The following is an 8,949-nucleotide window of genomic DNA, read 5'->3' as shown; positions in this document are numbered from 1 at the left end:
TCCCTCTCCAAGGTTCAAGCAATTTTTGTGCCTCAGCCTCCTGAGTAGCTGGGACTACAGGTGTGCACCATCACAGCTGGCTAATTTTTTTTTTATTCTTGAGACGGAGTTTTGCTCTGTTGCCCAGGCTGGAGTGCCGGGGTGCAATGGCATGAACTCGGCTGACTGCAGCTTCTGCCTCCTGGGTTCAAGTGATTCTCCTACCTCTGCCTCTCAAGTAGCTGGGATTACAGGCGCCTGCCACCACACCTGGTTAATTTTTGTATTTTTAGTAGCGATGAGGTTTCACCATGTTGGCCAGGCTGGTCGTGAACTCCTGACATCAGGTGATCCACCCACCTCAGCCTCCCAAAATGCTGGGATTACAGGCGTGAGCCACCATGCCCGGCCTTTTTCAAGTTCTTTTTTTCTGCTGCCTGATGTTTATGTTGTGTATCATCCATGGTGTCTTTTCATTTTGCCCAAGCTGGACTCAATCTCCCAGGACTCAAGAGATCCTCTTTAGCTTCTCAAGTAGCTGGGACTACAGGTGCATGCCAGCACACCCATAGTGTCTTGTTTCTTTGTGTGTTTACTTTTTGTTCTTGAAAAAGTATTTATGAGAAAAAGTACTTGTGGCTTCTTTTGGAGAAGATCTTTGTTTGCTTCTGCTAGGTGCCTTGAAGCCCTTTCAGTCTGAGACTAGCTTTCATGGGTTGAAGTTCATTGGGTCAAAGCAAATGCAGGTTACAAACATGGGCGAAAGCTGCCCAGTGACCACATCTACTCAAAGATGGGATTTTATTTATTTATTTATTTGTTGAGACAAAGTCTCACTCTTTTGCCCAATCTGGAGTGCAGTGGTGCAATCTTGGCTCACTGCAACCTCCCAGGTTCAAACGATTCTGCTGCCTCAGCCTCCTGAATAGCTGGGACTACAGGCATGCTCCACCATGCCCGGCTAATTTTTGTATTTTTAGTAGAGATGGGGTTTCATTAGGTGGCCAGGCTGGTCTTGAACTCCTGACCTCATGATCCGCCTGCCTCGGCCTCCTAACGTGCTGGGATTACAGGCGTGAGCCACCACACCCGACCAAAGATGGAATTTTAAAAACGTTCTTTGCCTCCTCCCCACTCCCATTATAGTCAATGCAAAAGCAACCTTTCCCAATGTTCTGAGATGCTGGTCCACCTTCACTCTTAGGGCATAGCATATGGAGTCCCAACTTAATATAGAAAGGGTCATCTAGTAGCATTTTTACCATGGAAAGCCCTAGACATTGGATGCTGTTTCCATGGATGCTGTTTCCATGCCCTGTGAGCCTACCAAAAACAACTAGATGTTGCCTGACTGGCAGATATCCTCAGGGCAAGAGTAGCTTTTGTGCTCTTCTGTTGCATTTGCTTCTCTGGGTTCTCACATTCTCTTAGCTTTTATCCTAATAATTTCTTACTATCAACAACTTGATGTTTTGGGAAATGTGCCTTGTAATTTATTCAGTATCTTTATTTTATTTTATTTTATTTTATTTTATTTTACTTTTTTGTTTTGTTTTGAGATGGAGTCTCACTCTCTCACACAGTCTGGAGTGCAGTGGTGCAATCCGCTCACTGCAACCTCCGCCTCCTGGGTTCAACTGATTATGCTGCCTCAGCGTCCTGAATAGCTGGGATTATAGGTGCCCACCACCACGCCTGGCTAATTTTTGTACTGTTAGTTGACACGAGGTTTCACCGTGTTGGCCAGGCTGGTGCTGAATTCCTGACCTCAGGTGATCTGCCCGCCTCGGCCTGCCAAAGTGCTTGGATTACAGGTGCGAGCCACCGTGCGCAGCCTGTTCAGCACCTTTAGTCATTATCATTGGGCACATTGGTTGAATAAACCAGCCTATCATAACTGGAAATAGATGTTTGACATGTCACTCATTTTCTTCAGTCTGTTTATTTTATATCTGAAGATACATTACTGAAGGCTAAGTTCCTATATCTTTTTTTGGTTTTTGTTTTGTTTTTTGAGATGGAGTCTCGCTCTGTGACCCAGGCTGGGGTGCAGTGGCATGATCTCAGCTCACTGCAACCTCCGCCTCCCTGGTTCAAGCAATTTTCCTGCCTCAGCCTCCTAAGTAGCTGGAATTACAGGCATGTGCCACCACACCTGGCTGATATTTGTATTTTTAATAGAATTGGGGTTTCACCATGTTGGTCATTGAATTTTGATAGAGAGATAGCCAAAGTCAGACTGATTTTCCTTATCTTTTTTAGTTGACACGTTCTTTTTATATGGATAGGCCATTTTTTTTCAGGGTCAGACATGGAGAAGATTTACTGTAATTAGTCTCTTAGCTATTGGGTCCCTCTCCCACTAGCTAAGTAGGAAAAGAACAACGCCCAACTTCCAGGGAGAATGCAGGAAATCAGCTAATTTTTTTGTGTTCTAGTTTTCTATGTTTTAGTGTTCACATGTGCATATACACATAGACATGATTGACGATGCAATATGGGTGATTATGGACATGCATTATTTACCATGTCCCCACTATGTGCCTTAAACTCTGCTGTGTGCTTGATTTATACCTTTGGATATAAGTTCTTGGACTTATGAAGCATATAGTCAATTAAAGAGCTAGATTTTCGAGAATAGTAAAGCAACCTATTTTTTTCTTTTTAAGAGAGGGTCTGGTTCTGTCACTTAGTCTGGAATGCAGTGGTGCCAATCATGGCTCACTGCACCCTCGACCTCCTGGGCTCAAGTGACCCACCCGGGCCTCCCATAGTGATAGGCATGAGCCACCACACATGGCCAAGCAACTGTTATTTAATTAGAATTGTCATAGTGCAGCTGTGACAAAGTACAGAGTGTTATAAAAGTATAAAACAGAAAGACATAACCTAATTTGGGAGATTTGGGTAGGTTTCAATGAATAAGTTACAAATTAATGAGAGAACTGAAGGAGGAACTGGCTAGGTGAAAAGTTGTGAAGTGAGCCTTGTGGGCAGAGGGAATGTAATGTGCAAAGGTCCTGAGATTGAACAGAGCTCAAAAACTTACAGGAATTGAAAAAAGGTTAGTGCTATTGCAGCATTCTGAGCAAAGAGGAGAGTTGCCAAGATGAATCTGGCCACATCATATAGGACTTTGTGGGCAATGTTAAAGAACTGTGACATTGGCTGGGCACGGTGGCTGATGCCTGTAATCCCAGCACTTTGGGAGGCCCAGGCGGGCGGTTCACATGAGGTCAGGAGTTCGAGACTAGCCTGACCAATATGGTGAAACCCTGTCTCTACTAAAAATACAAAAAAATTAGCGGGATGTGGTGGCTCACACCTGTAGTCCCAGCTACTCAGGAGGCTGAGGCAGGAGAGTTGCTTGAACCCAGCAGGCAGAGGTGGTAGTGAGCTGAGATTGCGCCACTGCACTCCAGCCTGGGTGACAGAGCAGGACTCCCTCTCAGAAAAAAAAAAAAAAAAGGAATTGTGACCACATCATCCTGATAATATAATTATTAGAATTTTTTTTTAAGTAGTAAGTTTTTTAATCCACTGAAAAATAGAAGAGCACAGGCCAGGTGTGGTGGCTCATGCCTATAATCCCAACACTTTGGGAGGCCGAGGCAGGTGGATCACGAGGTCAGGAGTTTGAAACCAGCCTGACCAGCATGGTGAAACCCCGTCTCTCCGAAAATACAAAAAAATTAGCCGGGCATGGTGGTGCGTGCCTGTAATTCCAGCTACTCAGGAGGTTGAGGCAGGAGAATTGCTTGAACCCGGGAGGCGGAGGTTGCAGTGAGCCAAGATCGTGCCACTGCACTCTAGCCTGGGCGACAGAGCTAGACACCCTCTCAAAAAAAAACAAAACAACAAAAAAAACAAGAACACAAACCTACGTTTATTTATTGACTTTTCATTAGTTTAAAACCTTGAGGGGTCCAGCATCACTCAGATTCTGTGTCCAATAGCCTTAGCAGGAAGATTGCTTCGGAATTTGCCACGAATCAGGTCACTGTTTCTGTGGGCCCAAGTTACCTTCTCCCAGATTACTCTGGTTTTGTTTGGTTTGCCGCCAGGAGTCAATGTATTGTTCTTTGCTTTGTATACATAAGTGCATCTCTTGCCCAAACAGAATTCTGTTTCATCACGGGCATAAACATCTTCAATTTTAAGAAGAGCTGTCTGCTCCCTTTGGTTCTGGAGACGCAGCTTATAGCTGGCAAAAATGACCTTGGACCACAGCTTTCCAGACATAGTTCCTTTTAGAAGTCCTGTTCCCAGCAGGCCTCCACAGGAACCAAGATGGTGGGAAGAGAATTATTAGAAATTTTTTAAGCCAGGGGGAGATGTGCTCAAATTATGTTTTTTTTGGTGTTGTTTTTTTGAGATGGAGTTTTGCTCCTGTTGTCCAGTCTGGAGTGCAATGGTGCAGTCTCAGCTCACTGCAACCTCCTCCTCACGGGTTCAAGCGATTCTCCTGCTTCAGCTTCCCAAGTAGCTGGGATTACAGTCATGCGCCACCATGCCAAGCTAATTTTGTATTTTTAGTAGAAGTGGGGTTTCTCCATGTTGATCAGGCTGGTCTCGAACTCCTGACCTCAAGTGATCCACCCACCTCAGCCTCCCAAAGTGCTAGGATTACAGGCATGAACCACAGTGCCCAGCCAAATTTTGGTTTTTATAATGCAGTATTACTTAGCTGAAAATGGAGGATGGGCATGGGCACAAGTGGAAATGCAGACCCCAGTGAGATGACTGAGAGTCTAGCAAAAGATGAAGGCATTTGATAGTGAAGTCTAAAGAAGTGTACAGATTCACAAAGCATTTAAAACGTAGCATCAGGCCGGGCGTGGTGGCTCATGACCATAATCCTAACACTTGGGGAGGCTGAGGTAGGAAGATTACCTGAGTCCATGAGTTTGAGAATAGCCTGGGCAATATAGGGAGACCCCCATCTCTACAAAAAAATTAAAATATTAGCCAGGTGTGGTGGTGTGTGCCTGTACTCCCAGCTACCCAGGAGGCTGAGGTGAGAGGATCACTTGAGCATGGGAGGTTGAGGCTGCAGTGAGCCATGATTGTGCCACTGCACTCCAGCCTGGGTGATGCAGTGAGACCCTATTTCAAAATAAAATAAAATAAATTAAAAGGTAGGATCCTGGGAGTATGGGGATAAATTTGATATGATGAGATGATCAAGAGAGCTGCCGTACTTTTCTGAAAGTTCCTCTCACTCCTCCCAGGAAAACAAAAGATTTATATTTTCTTTCTGGAATAAGGCTTTATACTATTCAGGAAGCAGAAAGTAAACATTGAAAGTTTGGTCAACATGACACATAATCTAGGTGAACATAGTTGGAGGAAAGAGGGAAATGCCTATAAAAGGAGCTAAGTAAAAGCTGTAGAGCTCTGGGGGGCTTTTTGGGGGAATCAAAGGAATTAGAGGAGTTTCTGTTGAGGATCTACTTTTTGGACTCAACCCATGGCTGTGCTCCCCTGTGTCCTCTCACCCTTCCTGGGCCTCATGGGTCACCCTGGTTTCTGAGACCTAGCCTCCCATGGTCTGACCCTCACCACTGTCACCTACATCCCCTTTGTGAACCTTGGGATTGAGGTCTATCTAGTTTCAGCCTCTGAGGCCAAACCACAGTGCCTCTTCTACCCTAATTAGATATAACTGTGTTTCCTGGTTAATAGCTATCAGTTATTGAACACCACACTCCATACCATCCGCTTTACTCTGCATGGAAGCTATCCCATATCACGTTTAATCCTTCTAACAACTTTGAGGAAGATTCATTATCATTCTGCATTTTAAGATGAGGAAATGTGGAAAAATGAAGGTCAAGGAGTTTAAATATCTGGCCCAAGTTAATAATTCCTGTAATTGGCAGATCTGAGATTCCAACGCTGATCCACCCCACTCCACAGCCCTGACTTTACAGGGTACTGTGTCTGGTTTATCCTCTCTGCTTCACCTCAATCTTAACTCTGCCTAAGATTTGTGAGCCTGTCTGGAAACATCACTTGAATTTCTGATCATTTCGTTTGCCTGGCAGTGTTGAGAAGTGGGGCCTGTAAGAAGTGATTATGTCATGAGGGCTGTACTAATGAATGGATTAATGCCATTATCTCTGGAGTGGGTTATCAAGGGGGTGGGCTTCTGATATAAAAAATTGAGTTGGGGCCAGGCACGGTGGCTCACGCCTATAATCTCAGTACTTTGGGAGGCCGAGGCGGGTGGATCACCTGAGGTCAGGAGGATGGTCAGGCTGGTCTCAGGTGAATCACCTGAGACCAGCCTGACCAATATGGTGAAACTCCCGTCTCTACTAAAAATACAAAAGTTAGCCAGGCATGGTGGCGTGTGCCTGTAGTCCCAGCTACTAGGGAGGCTGAGACAGGAGAATTGCTTGAACTCGGGAAGAAGAGGTTGCAGTGAGCCGAGATTGTGCCACCGCACTCCAGCCTAGGCGACAGAGAGATACTCTGTCTCAAAAAAAAAAAAAGAGTTGACACCACTTCCTCTCCCTATCTCTTGCCCATCCAACAAGGCCCTCATTGGCACCTTGATATTGAACTTCCCAGCCTCCGGAACTGTGAGAAATAAATTTCTTTTTAAAATAAATTACCAGTTGGTGGCATTCTGTTATAACAATACAAAGCAGACTAAGAGAGCTTGCCATTCTTGTACTGCGTCCTGATTCCTTCTGACTTTGCCATGATGGCACACAGGAAGAGCCAGAGTCCAGTCTCTGAGAAAACAATTTCTGTCAATGTAACTTTGATTGGGACATTTAGGGCAAGAGGATTAATTATTGGGCAGCTTTACTGCTTGGTTTACTTTTCTTTTTAAGACAGAGTCTCGCTCTGTCACTCAGGCTGGTGTGCAGTGGCTTGATACTGGCTCACTGCAACCTCCACCTCCCGCCACCTAATCCCGGTCCTGCTTAGTCTGCTTGATTATTCATTATTTTTCTCTTAAGTCTTTTCCTGTATGCTTGGTTTTCTTCAAGACCGTTTTGATTAAAGCCACTTTTTGTTTCACTGCTGTTTTTCTCTGAATGTGAACGCAGAAATATGTGTTAGGTTTATATATGCAGCTGTTTATTCCTGCATTATCTTGTATTGGTAAAAATCTGAAATAAACTACATGTCCATATTGAGTCTGGTTAAATAAAAGATGATAACATATAGCCCAGAGTGGTGGCTCACGCCTGTAATCCTACCACTTTGGGAGGCTGAGGTGGGCTGATCACTTGAGCTCAGGAGTTCAAGACCAACCTGGCCAACATGGTGAAATCCCATCTCTACTAAAAATACAAATATTAGCCGGGCATAATGGTGCATGCCTGTAATCCCAGCTACTCTGGAGGTTGAGGTAGAAGAATCACTTGAACTCAGGAGGTGGAGGTGAGCCGAGATTGCGCCACTGCACTCCAGCCTGGGCGACAGAGTGGGACTCCATCTCAAAAACAAACAAACAAAAAAAATTAGCCGGGTGTGGTGGTGTGTGCCTGTAGTCTCAGCTACTCCAGAGGCTGAGGTAGGAGGATTGCTTGAGCCCTGGAGGCAGAGGTTGTGGTGAGCCAGGATTGTATCGTTGTACTCCAGCCTGGGCAACAAAGCAAAGTCCTGTTTCCAAAAAAAAAAAAAAGAGAGAGAGAGAGGTTATTGGACTTTAGATTGATTGGAGCTTCGAGATTTTTGTTATTTTTTTTAGTTTTCTTTACCACTTAAAAAAAAATTACCATTGAGAGCAAGCTTATTTTAAAATTAGATTTGTTTGTTTGTTTTTGTTTTTGTCTTGAGACGGAGTTTTGCTCTCGTCACCCAGGCTGAAGTGCAATGGTGTAATCTCAGCTCATTGTAACCTTCATCTCCTGGGTTTGAGAGATTCTCTTGCCGCAGCCTCCCAAGTAGCTGGGATTATAGGCACCTGCCACTACGTCCGGATACTTTTTTTTTTTTTTTTGAGACTCTGTCTCGCTCTGTCTTGAGATGGAGTTTTGCTCTCGTCACCCAGGCTGAAGTGCAATGGTGCAATCTCAGCTCACTGCAACCTCTGCATCCTGGGTTTAAGTGATGCTCCTGCCTCAGCCTCCCGAGTAGCTGAGATTACAGGCATGCATCACCACGGCCGGCTAATTTTGTATTTTTAGTAGAGAGGGGGTTTCTCCATGTTGGTCAGGCTGGTCTCGAGCTCCTGACCTCAGATGATCCGCCCATCTTGGCCTCCCAAAGTGCTGAGATTACAGGCGTGAGCCACTGCACCCGCCTGCCACTACTTTCATTGCCGAAAACCACAATTACTTTTGCACCGACTACACCTAGCAGCTACTGTTTCTAACTTACATATCTAAAAGTATTGGTTCAGGTCTCAATGGTACAATTTATTCAATGACATTAATATGCAAAGGGTTTTGTGTTTCTGTAGTGCAGTGGGTTCTCAAAGGACATTGTCAAAATCTCTAAGGAGATTAACCCAAGTTTGTGGGCTGTTTCTGGGATTTCCAAAATTTAACAGGCACTGGGGTACAGAAGAAAAAGCATAAAGGTTGAAGCTGATAGACATGGGTACAAACCCTAATTCGTCTCTCAGCTAGTTTCAAAACAGAAGCAAAGTTAAACTGTCTAGGCTTTATTTTCTCATCTTTAAAATGGGGAAAGAAATATTAACTCAGAGGGTTGTGGGGAGACCTGAATTAGAGTATGCCCATGGAGCAACTGGTGAATGGAAGGTGCTCAAGTCCACAGGTGTGTCCTCACTCCCTCTAGTAACAAAACAGTGCAGTAGGCCTGCCACACTTGCAGTTTACATCCTAGATCCGACCAACTGCAGATCAAAAATGTTCAGAAAAGGCCGGGCGCAGTGGCTCACGCCTGTAATCCCTGCACTTTGGGAGGCCGAGGCGGGCGGATCACGAGGTCAGGAGATCGAGACCATCCTGGCTAACACGGTGAAACCCCGTCTCTACTAAA

General features: G+C 44.9%; 1 pseudogene; it reads right to left on the bottom strand.

Moving 5' to 3' along the window:
• Positions 1-3,915: 3,915 nt before the first annotated feature.
• Positions 3,916-4,221, bottom strand: LOC105531883 (annotated as a pseudogene).
• Positions 4,222-8,949: the final 4,728 nt, after the last annotated feature.

This window comes from Mandrillus leucophaeus, unplaced genomic scaffold, assembly GCF_000951045.1.
Source record: "Mandrillus leucophaeus isolate KB7577 unplaced genomic scaffold, Mleu.le_1.0 Scaffold92, whole genome shotgun sequence".
NCBI classification, from domain to species: Eukaryota; Metazoa; Chordata; class Mammalia; order Primates; family Cercopithecidae; genus Mandrillus; species Mandrillus leucophaeus.
This window is presented reverse-complemented; position numbering and strand designations above follow the sequence as displayed.